This window comes from Salvelinus fontinalis, chromosome 19 (genome assembly GCF_029448725.1).
Source record: "Salvelinus fontinalis isolate EN_2023a chromosome 19, ASM2944872v1, whole genome shotgun sequence".
Lineage (NCBI taxonomy): Eukaryota > Metazoa > Chordata > Actinopteri > Salmoniformes > Salmonidae > Salvelinus > Salvelinus fontinalis.
In genome coordinates, this window is record NC_074683.1 from 38,531,780 (window position 1) to 38,548,754 (window position 16,975).

The following is a 16,975-nucleotide window of genomic DNA, read 5'->3' on the forward strand; positions in this document are numbered from 1 at the left end:
ACATCTAGCCACTGGGATTTCTGCCCATTCTTCAAGGCAAAGCTGCTCCAGCTCCTTCAAGTTGGGTTCCGCTGGGTTCCGCTGGTGTACAGCAATCTTTTACGTCATACCACAAATTATCAATTGGATTGAGGTCCGGGATTTGACACGGCTATTCCAAGACATTTAAACATTTTCCCTTAAACCACTCAAGTGGTACTTTAGCAGTATGCTTAGGGTAATTTTCCTGCTGGAAGGTGAACCTCCATCCCAGTCTCAAATCTCTGGAAGACTGAAACAGATTTCCCTCAAAAATGTCCCTGTATTTAGCATCCTCCATCATTCCTTCAATTCTGACCAGTTTCCCATTCCCTGCCGATGAAAAACATCCACACAGCATGATACTGCCACCACCATGCTTCACTGAGGGGATGGTGTCCTCGGGGTGATGAGAGGTGTTGGGTTTGCGCCAGGTTTCCTTGATGGCCAAAAAGCCCCGTTTTAGTTTCATCTGACCAGAGTACCTTCTTCCATATGTTTGGGGAGTCTCCCACATGCCTTTTGGCGAACACCAAACGTGTTTGCTTATTTATTTCTTTAAGCAATGTTTTTTTTCTGGCCACTCTTCCGTAAAGCCCAGCTCTGTGGAGTGTAAGGCTTAAAATGGTCCTATGGACAGATACTCCAATGTCCACTGTGGAGCTTTGCAGCTCCTTCAGGGTTATCTTTGGTCTCTTTGTTGCCTTTTTTTAATAATGGATTAAATGGTGCTCCGTGGGATGTTCAAAGTTTCTGATATTTTTTTATAACCCAACCCTGATCTGTACTTCTCCTCAACTTTGTCCCTGACTTTGTCCCTGACAACTTTGTCCCTGAGCTCCTTGGTCTTCATGGTGCCGCTTGCTTGGTGGTGCCCCTTGCTTAATGGTGTTGCAGACTCTGGGGCCTTTCAGAACAGGTGTATATATACTGAGATCATGTGCCAGATTATGCGACACTTAGATTGCACACAGGTGGACTTTATTTAACAAATTATGTGACTTCTGAAGGTAATTGGTTGCACCAGATCTTATTTAGCTTCATTCATAGTAAAGGGGATGAATACATATGCACACACCACTTTTCCGTTTTGTATTTTTTAGAATTTCTTTAATCAAGTTTTTTTTTTTTTCACTTCACCAATTTGGACTATTTTGTGTATGTTCATTACATGAAATCCAAATAAAAATCCATTTAAATTACGGCTTGTAATGCAACAAAATAGGAAAAACGCCAAGGGGGATGAATACTTTTGCAAGGCACTGTATATTAGCTTATTTGAAGTGCCCAAAGCCACAAGATCGCTTTTATGTACTTAAAATGAGCATCATATTCGTTTCTTTTTTATAAATGCATCCATTTCCTCCTTTAACTGACATACTGCATTTCAGAAGTAAGCCGAGAAGACTGTATTTTACTTGATGCTCTAGTGTGTGTAATATAAGTGGAGGCGTTGTGAATCTCCCCTCTGTGCTCCGCTCAATGGGTTAAACCCTGTGCAGTGAGACAGTGGGTTCTGTGTCTGCTAGAAATCAATCAACCCTTCCATCTTTGAGCTGCTGGCTGGCTGTAGCCGGGGGGCATCTTCTGTTCAACCCGGTACCAGCTTGTCTGTCCTGACCTTTGTCTTGTTTTCTCTCTAAGGATGTATCCCTGATTGCACCCTATTCCCTATATAGTCATTTTTTTTAAATATATTTTTTAACTGAGCCCTATGGTCCAGGTAGAGAATCGTATGCCGTTTGGGTTGCGTCCTAACTATGTCTGATGGATGCTGATGGCCCGTTCCTCCTGCTGAATGTGACAGTCAGGTTAACTGTGATGTGAACAGATTGAAGGCTCCGTGGTAGAGGATGTGTTTAGAGGTGTTTATAGGTCAAGGGTCAAGGGCAGTATGACCTTACATGGCTCAGAGATGCTCTGGTAATAAATCACTGCTGATTGAATTCCCTCTAAGCGTTTGTCCGTGTCACAAATCACTAGGTGAAAAGAATGAAGCTGCATGACATGCCATTGTGCTACTGTTACTGATAGAACGTCAGAAGAAATACAAAATGGTGGAATGTTTAGCTCCTTGGTTACAGACTTTGTAAAACCATGTTTCAGATTGGACAGCAGTGCAGGAATCCCCTGTCTAATGTTACTGTCTAAGACTGAAGTTCTGCTCTCCTTGGTTTTATGCTTGTCATTTATAGAAGTTTCTTTGGTCCGTCTGCAAAGACGATAAACATTAGTGTTGTCCTATACGTTCCTCCCATAGGGCCGCGCGGGTTTGGCCGGGGTAGGACGTCATTGTAAATAAGAATTTGTTCTTAACTGACTTGCATAGTTAAATAAAGGTTAAATAATTAAAAAAATAAAAAGTCATAATCTCTCAGTGTGGGAGAACTTAAAGGAAAGGCTCACACACACACACACACACACACACACACACACACACACACACACACACACACACACACACACACACACACACAGACTCAGATAGGGGTGGCAGGAGGAGGAAGTTATTCGGTCCAGGCTCATACAGTAAAGGGCTCTGCATGGTCAATCCGACATCTGCAGTGGTCATACAGCATTTACGGTGATATGGCCGCTGAAATCAGGGCATGCAGCTATTGTCATACCGTAAATACCATAGTAAATAAACAAACTAAATAAGAATAGTAATTCACACTTTACAGGAGCATCTGAACCATATTGCACATAGCGTTGCACATTTCATGCAATGATTCACAAATGTGTGGATATTTTACAAGCCTGTGATTTTAAATTTGTCTAATAGAGCAACAATGCTGTCTACTGGTATTAAGGTAATTATTGTGGCCTGAATCCTTGTCTTTACACTGTTACCACTCAAAGGGGGGTATGTGGTATCAGAGGCAATGTGGGAGATGTCTCTTAAAGATAAATGTTCATATAAACTCAGCCAAAAAAGAAACGGCCCTTTTTCAGGACCCCATCTTTCAAAGACAATTCGTAAAAATCCTAACAACTTCACAGATTTTCATTTTAAAAGGGTTTTAAACACTGTTTCCCGTGCTTGTTCAATGAACCATAAACAATTAATGAACATGCACCTGTGGAACGGTCGTTAAGACACTACCAGCTTACAGACGGTAGGCAATTAAGGTCACAGTTATGAAAACTCTGAAAAACACCAAAAGATAGATGCCCAGGGTCCCTGCTCATCTGCGTGAACATGCCTTAGGCATGCTGCAAGGAGCCATTAGGACTGCAGATGTGGCCAGGGCAATATATTGCAATGGCCGTACTGTGAGACGCCTAAGACAGCGCTACAGGTAGACAGGACGGACAGCTGATCGTCCTCGCAGTGGCAGACCACGTGTAACAACACCTGCACAGGATCGGTACATCCGAACATCACACCTGCGGGACAGGTACAGGATGGCAACAACAACTGCCCGAGTTACACCAGGAACGCACAATCCCTCCATCAGTGCTCAGACTGTCCGCAATAGGCTGAGAGAGGCTGGATTGAGGGCTTGTAGGCCTGTTGTAAGTCAGGTCCTCACCAGACATCACCGGCAACAACGTCGCCTATGGGCACAAACCCACCGTCGCTGGACCAGACATGACTGCCAAAAAGTGCTCTTCACTGATAAGTCGCTGTTTTATCTCACCAGGGGTGCTGGTCGGATTTGCATTTATCGTTGAAAGAATGAGCGTTACACCGAGGCCTGTACTCTGGAGCGGGATCGATTTGGAGGTGGAGGGTCCGTCATGGTCTGGGGCGGTATGTCACAGCATGATCGGACTGAGCTTGTTGTCATTGCAGGCAATCTTAACGCTGTGCGTTACAGGGAAGACATCCTCCTCCCTCATGTTGTACGCTTCCTGCAGGCTCCTCCTGACATGACCCTTCAGCATGACAGTACCACCAGCCATACTGCTCGTTCTGTGCGTGATTTCCTGCAAGACAGGAATGTCGGTGTTCTGCCATGGCCAGTGAAGATCTCAATCCCATTGAGCACGTCTGGGACCTGGTGGATCGGAGGGTGAGGGCTAGGGCCATTCCCCCCAGAAATGTCCGGGAACTTGCATGTGCCTTGGTGGAAGAGTGGGGTAACATCTCACAGCAAGAACTGGCAGATCTGGTGCAGTCCATGAGGAGGAGATTCACTGCAGTACTTAATGCAGCTGATGGCCACACAAGATACTGACTGTTACTTTTGAATTTGACCCCCTGCTTTGTTCAGCGACACATTTTTCAATTTCTGTTAGTCACATGTCTGTGGAACATGTTCAGTTTATGTCTCAGTTGTTGATTCTTGTTATGTTCATACAAATATTTACACATGTTAAGTTTGCTGAAAATTAACGCAGTTGACTGTGAGAGGACGTTTCTTTTTTGCTGAGTTCATGTCCGTCTCTTTACACTATCTCTCCTGGACCTAGTTTGTGTTGTCAAAGTAGTGCAGTGAAAAGAGGTCTTATGCTTCTGCTCTCTAAGTATTTAATCCTTTGTCTTTATGTCACTCCTGCTAAGCTGTTGTACAGCATGACTATATTCTTACCACACTGTTGACAAGAGCACAGCTTCCTTCCTACTCTAAAGCTCCTAGAGGTTTTTCACACAAAAGCAAATGTGCCCGCTGATGTTATCAATGGAATGTTTGTTTCAGGGAGCGAGAGGGAGAGAGAAGTGAGGTCAAGTTGACTGTTTCAGGGGGTGAGGGAGAGAGGTGACGTCAAGTTGGCTGTTTCAGTGGGCGAGAGGGAGAAAGGTGACGTCAAGTTGACTGTTTCAGGGAGCGAGAGAGAGAGAGGGGATGTCAATTTTAATGTTTCAGGGAGAGAAGTGACGTCAAGTTGAATGTTTCAGGAAATGAGAGAGAAGTAACGTCAAGTTGAATGTTTCAGGGAACGAGAGAGAAGTAACGTCAAGTTGAATGTTTCAGGGGGAGAGAGAAGTGACGTCAAGTTGAATGTTTTAGGGGGAGAAAGAAGTGACGTCAAGTTGAATGTTTCAGGGGGAGAGAGAAGTAACGTCAAGTTGAATGTTTCAGGGAACGAGAGAGAAGTAACGTCAAGTTGAATGTTTCAGGGGGAGAGAGAAGTGACGTCAAGTTGAATGTTTCAGGAAACGAGAAAGAAGTGACGTCAAGTTGAATGTTTCAGGGGGAGAGAGAAGTAACGTCAAGTTGAATGTTTCAGGGAACGAGAGAGAAGTAACGTCAAGTTGAATGTTTCAGGGGGAGAGAGAAGTGACGTCAAGTTGAATGTTTCAGGGAACGAGAGAGAAGTAACGTCAAGTTGAATGTTTCAGGAAATGAGAGAGAAGTAACATCAAGTTGAATGTTTCAGGGGGAGAGAGAAGTGACGTCAAGTTGACTGTTTCAGGGGGAGAGAGAAGTGACGTCAAGTTGAATGTTTCAGGGGGAGAGAGAAGGGATGTCAAGTTGAATGTTTCAGGGAGAGAGAAGGGATGTCAAGTTGAATGTTTCAGGGAGAGAGAAGGGATGTCAAGTTGAATGTTTCAGGGAACGAGAGAGAAGTAACGTCAAGTTGACTGTTTCAGGGGGAGAGAGAAGTGACGTCAAGTTGACTGTTTCAGGGGGAGAGAGAAGTGACGTCAAGTTGAATGTTTCAGGGGGAGAGAGAAGGGATGTCAAGTTGAATGTTTCAGGGAGAGAGAAGGGATGTCAAGTTGAATGTTTCAGGGGCAGAGAGAAGGGATGTCAAGTTGAATGTTTCAGGGGGAGAGAGAAGGGATGTCAAGTTGAATGTTTTAGGGAGAGAGAAGTGACGTCAAGTTAAATGTTTTAGGGAGAGAGAAGGGATGTCAAGTTGAATGTTTTAGGGAGAGAGAAGTGACGTCAAGTTTAATGTTTCAGGGAGGGAGAAGGAATGGCAAGTTGAATGTTTTAGGGAGAGAGAAGGGATGTCAAGTTGAATGTTTTAGGGAGAGAGAACTGACGTCAAGTTAAATGTTTTAGGGAGAGAGAAGGGATGTCAAGTTGAATGTTTTAGGGAGAGAGAAGTGACGTCAAGTTTAATGTTTCAGGGAGGGAGAAGGAATGGCAAGTTGAATGTTTTAGGGAGAGAGAACTGACGTCAAGTTTAATGTTTCAGGGAGCGGGAGGGAGAGAGAATGGTGGCGCAAAGTTCAATTTTTCAGGTACCGAGAGGTAGAGAGAAGGGATGTCAAGTTGGTCCAGGTGGTGTGTTGCAGAGCTTGAAGGCTAACAATGGTTTTGCTGGTGAAAGACGATTTAGGCTTGCGGAGGCCAAATCATCGCTGTGCGCCTCACAATTCTTTTAACAATGAGGTTGGCTCCTGTAGCTCTGTATTGACATGATTGGCTAACGGTAAGTGGGGGCGATACGTCCTGTATAAACACAAATTCACTTCCTTGACAACTTCCTTGACAGCTCCGCTCCACAAAGCACAAGAAGGATGAATGAATGCCCTGACTTCTGTAGTAAAGGCTGGACAGCCAATCCAGATTCCGGAATTACCATAAATTGTCTTTAATACATGCCCAATGACTCAACTGAACCTTCGCTAAGCCCCGACCCTCTTGGTTACTGGGAAGCCCAATTCACCATTCAACCACTTGCAAAATCCCCTCATAATGATCACAATCTGTGTTTCTAATACACAATGAAATTAAACAGACCGGCCCTTGCTAATCAGGAAACTTTTGGGTATGTTGTGGTGGACGGTCATTACAATTGCTTCATGGGAACCTGGTCAAATTATTTTTGTAGTATATCTAGCTAGCCAGCCACTGAATAGCTTTGAATTCACTGTCAGCATGCAGTCAGCTTTAACCACTTTTGATGTTGACAGCAGATGGGAGTTTTATCCAACAAGCTCTGCATTTCAGGAATCACAGGCTGCCGGGGGGAGGACGGCTCATAATAATGGCTGGAACGGAGAGAATGGAATGGAATCAAACACATGGAAACCATGGAAACCACGTATTTGATATATTTGATGCCATAATTCATTAATTTCACTCCAGACACTTCCATGAGCCCGTCCTCCCCGATTAAGGTGCCACCAACCTCCTGTGCATATAGAAGTCTCTGTTTTTGCCATAGCCCTCACTGTCTAGCCCTCACTGGCATCGCCCTTTAATGTGATTTAAAAGTGAGCTTGTCTGAGGCGTCAGACTGGACGACAGTTGCTGTCCATTGGAGCACTGCGATTGCTTGTCCAAAATTCTGCTCAGCATCACTGGGAATTACTTCTGGATAAATTGAATTACCGAGCCAAATGTATCTGTTGTTCTCCTCCTCTAGATGGTGACCTCGTTGACTTTAATCTAGTGTAGTCTTAATATCATTAGGACCAGATGTAGGACCTGTTTATTTCCCATGTCCCCTCTGTTTAAGACTACTAAGGCGGTTTGGTACGGCGGTCCGGCAAAATAAATAGTTGTCGTACTCCGTACTGGTAAAACATCACAATAATTAAAATAAAATGTCAAAAAAGCTGTAGGCTATTACGCCACTATGTATCATTACATCATGTCAGAGGCATGACAACTGTGAAAATGGACTTGAAAACGGGGGGTATAGCCTACACTCAGAAATACGACGTGGTTCCACGAAAACACAGACATTTTGCCAAGGCAGAGATGACTGTCCGACACCAAGACACGCGAGAACAGGCAATGGACGCATAAATTCAGGCCTAATGACAATTGCCAAATGTCAGTACACTTGTTGGTGTTTAGTGTAACAGATGTCTGTTTCCGTTCACCACTGTTTGGAGGCTGGAAACAGGTTGTGAGAGAGTGAGCGTACACAGGATGCCTAGTAGGAGGTGAAGTGATCGTTTGACAATCAGATAAAAACATCATGACACAATAAAAGGTCATACATTTTACAAGTTAAATGACAAATCTTTACGACTAGACCCACGGAGATGGGGAGGCATGTAGCCTAGTGGTTAGCGCGTTGGACTAGCAACCGAAAGGTTGCAAGATCGAATCCCCGAGCTGACAAGGTAAAAATCTATCATTCTGCCCCTGAACAAGCCAGTTAACCCACTGTTCCTAGGTCGTCATTGAAAATAAGAATTTGTTCTTCTTAACTGACTTGCCTAGTTAAAATAAATAATATAAGAGATCCTATTGAAATGAATAGGGATTCTACATGTAATTATATGATTAGCCACATAAACAGCCTGTGCACACATAGGAGGTCCTATACTGGGAAGAAATGAAATCTTCTTTCACCTCTGCTAAGACTATAATATGATATTATCCAGGCCTAATTTCCTTATAAGCCTACAGTCTCTCTCCTCTCTTTACCTCATCTCTGTCATCTTGTTCTACCAGTGGAAACTCTGACAGCTACCAGTGTCATACACATGGCCTGGGTGTTCTCTTGATCTAGGTATTGCCATGGACCTCATGATACGACATTAGCAATATACTTAGGTGCCGTTGTAGGGCAGCCCAGCCCCAGAAGGGACTCTTCTTATCAACTGTATGCAACAATTTGCTGTGTGTTATCTTAGGAATTCATCATTCTCTGTGTTGGTCTTAGGAATTCATCATTCTCTGTGTTGGTCTTAGGAATTCATCATTCTCTGTGTTGGTCTTAGGAATTCATCATTCTCTGTGTTGGTCTTAGGAATTCATCATTCTCTGTGTTGGTCTTAGGAATTCATCATTCTCTGTGTTGGTCTTAGGAATTCATCATTCTCTGTGTTGGTCTTAGGAATTCATCATTCTCTGTGTTGGTCTTAGGAATTCATCATTCTCTGTGTTGGTCTTAGGAATTCATAATTCTCTGTGTTGTCTTAGGAATTCATCATTCTCTGTGTTGTCTTAGGAATTCATCATTCTCTGTGTTGGTCTTAGGAATTCATCATTCTCTGTGTTGTCTTAGGAATTCATCATTCTCTGTGTTGGTCTTAGGAATTCATCATTCTCTGTGTTGTCTTAGGAATTCATCGTTCTCTGTGTTGTCTTAGGAATTCATCATTCTCTGTGTTGGTCTTAGGAATTCATCATTCTCTGTGTTGGTCTTAGGAATTCATCATTCTCTGTGTTGTCTTAGGAATTCATCATTCTCTGTGTTGTCTTAGGAATTCATCGTTCTCTGTGTTGTCTTAGGAATTCATCATTCTCTGTGTTGTCTTAGGAATTCATCATTCTCTGTGTTGGTCTTAGGAATTCATCATTCTCTATGTTGGTCTTAGGAATTCATCATTCTCTGTGTTGTCTTAGGAATTCATCATTCTCTGTGTTGGTCTTAGGAATTCATCATTCTCTGTGTTGGCCTTAGGAATTCATCATTCTCTGTGTTGGTCTTAGGAATTCATCATTCTCTGTGTTGGTCTTAGGAATTCATCATTCTCTGTGTTGGTCTTAGGAATTCATCATTCTCTGTGTTGGTCTTAGGAATTCATCATTCTCTGTGTTGTCTTAGGAATTCATCATTCTCTGTGTTGGTCTTAGGAATTCATCATTCTCTGTGTTGGTCTTAGGAATTCATCATTCTCTGTGTTGTCTTAGGAATTCATCATTCTCTGTGTTGGTCTTAGGAATTCATCATTCTCTGTGTTGGTCTTAGGAATTCATCATTCTCTGTGTTGGTCTTAGGAATTCATCATTCTCTGTGTTGGTCTTAGGAATTCATCATTCTCTGTGTTGGTTTTGTCAACCACCATTGTCACACCTCTGAGAAGTAGCGGTTACATCATGTAGATCTGACAATCTGATTGGAGGTTAACTTTACAGTGCTATTGGTCAACAACAATCTAAACAACTCAAATGCTTGTAAAGGGGTCTAAGATTCAATGTTCTTTCTCGTATTTGTTCCTGACCTGCTGTGGTGAGATATTCTTTCTCTCTCTACCCCATAGACTTTTGGGGCATGGCTTTTCAGGGTATGGTTTCTCTCTCTCTCTCTGACCATGCTTACTAAGATGCCTTGTAATGCTTGTTAAAACCTGTTGGGGATGGGGGCGCTGTTTAGACTATTTATGCTAATTTGGGTAATTTTTTAAACGGCTTCCCACAAAATCCTTGATCGTACAATATGCTTATTATTATTATTACTGGATAGAAAACAGTCTATAGTTTCTATAGGAGTTGAAATTTTGTCTCTAAGTGGAACAGAGCCCATTCTACAGCAATTTCCCTGACATGGAGTCAGATTTGAGAAATGTTGGCCACTCTTCTGAAGTCATTTAAAAGGGCACTGTCGTTGCTATGACTATACGGACACTTCTTACGTCTTCCCCTGGATGCCTTTACGTGATGACGATTCCAACGGGGTGGATTGCGCGTTCACAGGCCCTACAAATGATAAAACCCTGAAGCTAGTCATTCTTTGGGAGCTGCGTCATGAGCCTAGAGGACACCGGCGCGCACCTGTTCCAAGCGTTAGTTTAGCCTGTTATATTTCTCCGGTCATCTTTTCACTCGTTATAGGAGTTAAAAACATCATAAGGTAGTTAATTTAAAGCGTTTTATAGCAATTTATATCCGTTTAGTGCGATTTTGGGACATTTATTTTTGCAACGATGTGAAAAGTTGGGCACGCTTTTCAGTTCATCCCGAACGCAGTTGACATTTCCACATGGCAAGAGGACAGCTTTCCACCAAAAGACGATTTCTCCCAAGAAAGGATCCTTTGCCCAAGATACTGATGGAAGAACAGCTCAAGGTAGGACATTTTTATTATGATAAATCGTGTTTCTGTCGAAACATTTTAGTGGCTTAGGACGCCATGTTTTTTGACGTAGCTTCGCTTGGCGCAAATTGTATTGAAAAGTAAGGATAAATTAAAAAATGTAATAACGCAATTTTATTAAGAATTAAATTGTCTATCAATCCCTGTCCACCCTATATTTTTTAGTCACGTTTATGAGTATTTATGTATAAGAGTAGATCACTGTCTAAGTGGCGCAAGGACATTTTCTGACCAGCTGAGCTACATTTCACATTGTCTAACCATGATTTTGGTGGCTAAATATAAACATTTTCGATCAAACTGTATATGCATGTTGTAATGTGATGTTACAGGAGTGTCATCGGAAGAATTCTGAGAAGGTTAGTGAAAAAATTAATATCTTTTGGCGATGTTGACTTTTATCGCTCACTTTGGCTAGAATCAATGCTGGGCTGCTAATTGCTATGTGCTAAGCTAATATAACGATTTATTGTGTTTTCGCTGTAAGACACTTAGAAAATCTGAAATATTGTCTGTATTCACAGGATCTGTGTCTTTCGATTCGTGTATGCTGTGTATTTTTACGAAATGTTTGATGATTAGTAGTTAGGTACACACGTTGCTCATTGTAATTATTCTAGTCCATTTGTGATGGTGGGTGCAATTGTAAACTATGCCATCTACCTGAAATATGCACTTTTTTCTAACAAAACCTATCCCATACCATAAATATGTTATCAGACTGTCATCTAATGAGTTTTTTTGTTGGTTAGGGGCTATAAATATCTTAGTTTAGCCGAATTGGTGATGGCTACTGGTGTTGGTGGACAAATAAAAGATGGTGGATTATGCTAATGTGTTTTTAGGTAATAGATGTACATCTTTACATATTGTGTCTTCCCTGTAAAACATTTTAAAAATCGGAAATGTTGACTGGATTCACAAGATATGTGTCTTTCATTAGCTGTATTGGACTTTAATGTGTGAAAGTTAAATATTTTAAAAAAATATTTTTTTTGAATTTCGCGGCACTGGTTTTTCAGTGGGGGGGGGGGGGGGTGCCGCTAGCGCCACGCTGATCCTAGACAGGCTAATGCTTTGTAACTTAAGTTTATGTCTTGTATGTGATTCCATTCATTTTACAAAGTAATTAAAATACTCAAACATTTCTTCATTACCTGTTACTGTAACTCAACTCTAGTGTTCTATTACTGTAACTATAGTGTTCTATTACTGTAATTATAGTGTTCTATTACTGTAACTCAACTATAGTGTTCTATTACTGTAACTCAACTATAGTGTTCTATTACTGTAACTCAACTATAGTGTTCTATTACTATAACTCAACTATAGTGTTATATTACTGTAACTATAGTGTTCTATTACTGTAACTATAGTGTTCTATTACTGTAAGTCAACTATAGTGTTCTATTACTGTAACTCAACTATAGTGTTCTATTACTGTAACTCAACTATAGTGTTCTATTACTGTAACTCAACTATAGTGGTCTATTACTATAACTCAACTATAGTGTTCTATTACTGTAACTATAGTGTTCTATTACTGTAACTATAGTGTTCTATTACTGTATCTATAGTTATATTACTGTAACTATTGTGTTCTGTTACTGTAACTATAGTGTTATATTACTGTAACTCAACTAGATCGAATCCCCGAGCTGACATGGTACAAATCTGTCGTTCTGCCCCTTAACAAGGCAGTTAACCCACTGTTCCTAGGCCCTCATTGAAAATAAGAATTTGTTCTTAACTAACATGCCTAGTTAAAATAAATAATATAAGAGATCCTATTGAAATGAATAGGGATTCTACATGTAATTATATGATTAGCCACATAAACAGCCTGTGCACACATAGGAGGTCCTATACTGGGAAGAAATGAAATCTTCTTTCACCTCTGCTAAGACTATAATATGATATTATCCAGGCCTAATTTCCTTATAAGCCTACAGTCTCTCTACTCTCTTTACCTCATCTCTCATCTCATTCATTTTACAAAGTAATTAAAATACTCAGACATTTCTTCATTACCTGTTACTCTAACTCAACTATAGTGTTCTATTACTGTAACTATAGTGTTCTATTACTGTAACTATAGTGTTCTGTTACTGTAACTATAGTGTTCTGTTACTGTAACTATAGTGTTATATTACAGTAACTCAACTATAGTGTTCTATTACTGTATCTATAGTGTTCTATTACTGTAACTTAACTATAGTGTTCTATTACTGTATCTATAGTGTTCTATTACTGTAACTACTGTGTTCTGTTACTGTAACTCAACTATAGTGTTCTATTACTGTAACTATAGTGTTATATTACTGTAACTCAACTATAGTGTTATATTACTGTAACTCAACTATAGTGGTCTATTACTGTAACTCAACCATAGTGTTATATTACTGTAACTATAGTGTTCTATTACTGTAACTATAGTGTTCTATTACTGTAACTCAACTATAGTGGTCTATTACTGTATCTCAACTATAGTGTTCTATTACTGTAACTCAACTATAGTGTTCTATTACTGTAACCCAACTATAGTGTTATATTACCGTAACTCAACTATAGTGTTATATTACTGTAACTCAACTATAGTGTTATGTTACTGTAACTCAACTATAGTGTTATGTTACTGTAACTCAACTATAGTGTTCTATTACTGTAACTATAGTGTTCTATTACTGTAACTCGACTATAGTGTTCTATTACTGTAACGCAACTATAGTGTTCTACTACTGTAACTATAGTGTTCTACTACTGTAACTATAGTGTTATATTACTGTAACTATTGTGTTCTATTACTGTAACTCAACTATAGTGTTCTATTACTGTAACTCAACTATAGTGTTCTATTACTGTAACTCAACTACAGTGTTCTATTACTGTAACTATAGTGTTCTATTACTGTAACTATAGTGTTATATTACTGTAACTCAACTATAGTGTTCTATTACTGTAACTATAGTGTTATATTACTGTAACTCAACTATAGTGTTCTATTACTGTAACTATAGTGTTATATTACTGTAACTCAACTATAGTGTTCTATTACTGTAACTATAGTATTATATTACTGTAACTCAACTATAGTGTTCTATTACTGTAACTATAGTGTTCTATTACTGTAACTATAGTGTTATATTACTGTAACTCAACTATAGTGTTCTATTACTGTAACTCAACTATAGTGTTCTATTACTGTAACTATAGTGTTATATTACGGTAACTATAGTGTTATATTACTGTAACTCAACCATAGTGTTCTATTACTGTAACTATAGTGTTATATTACTGTAACTATAGTGTTATATTACTGTAACTCAACTATAGTGTTCTATTACTGTAACTATAGTGTTCTATTACTGTAACTATAGTGTTCTATTACTGTAACTATAGTGTTCTATTACTGTAACTCAACTACAGTGTTCTATTACTGTAACGCAACTATAGTGTTCTATTACTGTAACTATTGTGTTCTATTACTGTAACGATTCTGTTATATTACTGTAACTATTGTGTTCTATTACTGTAACTCAACCACAGTGTTATATTACTGTAACTATAGTGTTCTATTACTGTAACTATAGTGTTCTATTACTGTAACTATAGTGTTCTATTACTGTAACTATAGTGTTCTATTACTGTAACTCAACCACAGTGTTATATTACTGTAACTATAGTGTTCTATTACTGTAACTATAGTGTTCTATTACTGTAACTATAGTGTTATATTACTGTAACTCAACTATAGTGTTCTATTACTGTAACTATAGTGGTCTATTACTGTAACTATTGTGTTAAATTACTGTAACTATAGTGTTATATTACTGTAACTATACTGTTCTATTACTGTAACTATTGTGTTCTATTACTGTAACTATTGTGTTCTATTACTGTAACTATTGTGTTATATTACTGTAACTATTGTGTTCTATTACTGTAACTCAACCACAGTGTTATATTACTGTAACTATAGTGTTATATTACTGTAACTATAGTGTTCTATTACTGTAACTCAACTATAGTGTTATATTACTGTAACTATATTGTTCTATTACTGTAACTATAGTGTTCTATTACTGTAACTCAACTAGATCGAATCCCCGAGCTGACATGGTACAAATTTGTCGTTCTGCCCCTTATCAAGGCAGTTAACCCACTGTTCCTAGGCCCTCATTGAAAATAAGAATTTGTTCTTAACTAACTTGCCTAGTTAAAATAAATAATAGAAGAGATCCTATTGAAATGAATAGGGATTCTACATGTAATTATATGATTAGCCACATAACCAGCCTGTGCACACATAGGAGGTCCTATACTGGGAAGAAATGAAATCTTCTTTCACCTCTGCTAAGACTATAATATGATATTATCCAGGCCTAATTTCCTTATAAGCCTACAGTCTCTCTACTCTCTTTACCTCATCTCTCATCTCATTCATTTTACAAAGTAATTAAAATACTCAGACATTTCTTCATTACCTGTTACTCTAACTCAACTATAGTGTTCTATTACTGTAACTATAGTGTTCTATTACTGTAACTATAGTGTTCTATTACTGTAACTATAGTGTTCTGTTACTGTAACTATAGTGTTATATTACAGTAACTCAACTATAGTGTTCTATTACTGTATCTATAGTGTTCTATTACTGTAACTCAACTATAGTGTTCTATTACTGTATCTATAGTGTTCTATTACTGTAACTATTGTGTTCTGTAACTCAACTATAGTGTTCTATTACTGTGACTATAGTGTTATATTACTGTAACTCAACTATAGTGTTATATTACTGTAACTCAACTATAGTGGTCTATTACTTTAACTCAACCATAGTGTTATATTACTGTAACTATAGTGTTCTATTACTGTAACTATAGTGTTCTGTTACTGTAACTCAACTATAGTGTTCTATTACTGTAACTATAGTGTTCTATTACTGTAACTATAGTGTTCTATTACTGTAACTATAGTGTTCTATTACTCTAACTATAGTGTTCTATTACTGTAACTATAGTGTTCTGTTACTGTAACTCAACTATAGTGTTCTATTACTGTAACTATAGTGTTCTATTACTGTAACTATAGTGTTCTATTACTGTAACTCAACTATAGTGTTATATTACTGTAACTATAGTGTTATATTACTGTAACTATAGTGTTCTATTACTCTAACTATAGTGTTCTATTACTGTAACTATAGTGTTCTGTTACTGTAACTCAACTATAGTGTTCTATTACTGTAACTATAGTGTTATATTACTGTAACTCAACCATAGTGTTATATTACTGTAACTCAACCACAGTGTTCTATTACTGTAACTCTAGTGTTGTATTACTGTTACTATAGTGGTCTATTACTGTAACTATTGTGTTCTATTACTGTAACCATAGTGTTCTATTACTGTAACTATAGTGTTCTGTTACTGTAACTCAACTATAGTGGTCTATTACTGTAACTCAACCAAATTGTTATATTACTGTAACTATAGTGTTCTATTACTGTAACTATAGTGTTCTGTTACTGTAACTCAAATATAGTGTTATATTACTGTAACTCAACTATAGTGTTATGTTACTGTAACTCAACTATATTGTTCTATTACTGTAACTATTGTGTTCTATTACTGTAACTCAACCATAGTGTTCTATTACTGTAACTATAGTGTTATATTACTGTAACTCAACTATAGTGTTCTATTACTGTAACTATAGTGTTCTGTTACTGTAACTCAACTATAGTGTTATATTACCGTAACTCAACTATAGTGTTATATTACTGTAACTCAACTATAGTGTTATATTACTGTAACTCAACTATAGTGTTCTATTACTGTAACCCAACTATAGTGTTATATTACCGTAACTCAACTATAGTGTCATATTTCTGTAACTCAACTATAGTGTTATGTTACTGTAACTCAACTATAGTGTTCTATTACTGTAACTATAGTGTTCTATTACTGTAACTATAGTGTTCTATTACTGTAACTATAGTGTTATATTACTGTAACTCAACTATAGTGTTCTATTACTGTAACTATAGTGGTCTATTACTGTAACTATAGTGGTCTATTACTGTAACTATTGTGTTAAATTACTGTAACTATAGTGTTATATTACTGTAACTATAGTGTTCTATTACTGTAACTATTGTGTTCTATTACTGTAACTATTGTGTTATTTTACTGTAACTATTGTGTTCTATTACTGTAACTCAACCACAGTGTTATATTACTGTAACTATAGTGTTCTATTACTCTAACTATAG

At 38.4% G+C, this 16,975-nt stretch overlaps 1 protein-coding gene across 9 annotated transcripts in view; it reads left to right on the forward strand.

The window, feature by feature from the left end:
- The window catches only part of LOC129816698 (dedicator of cytokinesis protein 9-like), a 196,685-nt gene that overhangs the window by 54,547 nt on the left and 125,163 nt on the right, over window positions 1–16,975 (forward strand). The window lies entirely within an intron of this gene.